Raw genomic sequence first — 1,179 nt, forward strand, 5'->3', positions numbered from 1 at the left:
ATGCCCCCCTTTAGTCCCGGTTGGTGCCACCAACCAGGACCAAAGGCCGCTGCTTCCTGCCCTTTGGGCTGCTGAAAATTGGCCTTTGGTCCCGGTTGGTGGCACCAACCGGGACCAAAGGGGTGCATTGGTCACGGTTTGTGCCACAAACCGGGACCGTTGCTCTAGCTATATATACAACCCTTGCAAAATTTTGGCCAACTGCTCCATTCCCCATCACCGACGCCGCCAGGCTACTCGTCCTCCTCGTCGCCGTCGCTGCGCCCTGCCCCATCACCGTCGCCGTTGCCGCACCCCGAGCCCCGCCTCCTCGATCGTCCTCCTCGTCGCCGTCGTCCGCCCTGCCCCGAGCCCCGCCTCCTCGATCGTCCCCGTTGCCGCCGTGTGCCGCCCCGAGCCCACGGCCGTCCCCGTCGCCGTGTGCCACCCCGCCCCGAGCTCGCTGCCGTCCGCCCTGCCCCGAGCCCTGCCTCCTCGATCGTCCCCGTCGCCGTGTGCCGCCCCGAGCCCGCGGCCGTCCCCGTCTCCCCATCGCCCCGCGCACGCCATCCCCGTCGCCGGCATCCCCGAGCCCGCCGTAGCTCCTTTCCCGTCGCTGGCCTCCTCTCCCCGTCCCCCTTTCCCATCCCCGTCGCCGACGATGCCACCCATTGCCGCCGCTGCTCTCTGTTCATATATGGAAAAGTTACTTTTTTTTAGAAAATCATCTATATATGTTCAGAAAAGTTCTATATGAATGTGGCTATATATATATGTTCAGAAAAGTTCTATATGTATGTGGCTATGTATGTGTATGTGGCTATGTGAATATGCAAAGAAGAGGAGATGAAGAAGATGATATATTTTCTTATTCGTGGGTGTGTCGAGAGGGTCATCGATAACTTTAGTGAATTTTAGGTTATTTTAATTTTAGGTCATTTTAGGCGGGGAAGAAGGGGAAGAAGAGGGAGAAGAAGAGGGGGTCAAGAGGGGGTCTAGGGTCGCCGAGGGGTCGAGGGTCGTCGAACATGAGAGGAGGAAGAGGATAAAAAAAGAAGAGGAATAAGAAAAGAAAAAAGAGGAGAAGAAAGAATAGAGGAGAAGATCTCCTCTATTCTTTCTTCTCCTCTTTTTTTTCTTCTTCTTCCTCTTTTTTTTATCAGGAACGAGGGTCGTCGAGGGTCGCCGAGCGGTAGAGGA

This window comes from Triticum dicoccoides, chromosome 5A (assembly GCF_002162155.2).
Source record: "Triticum dicoccoides isolate Atlit2015 ecotype Zavitan chromosome 5A, WEW_v2.0, whole genome shotgun sequence".
Taxonomy (NCBI): Eukaryota; Viridiplantae; Streptophyta; class Magnoliopsida; order Poales; family Poaceae; genus Triticum; species Triticum dicoccoides.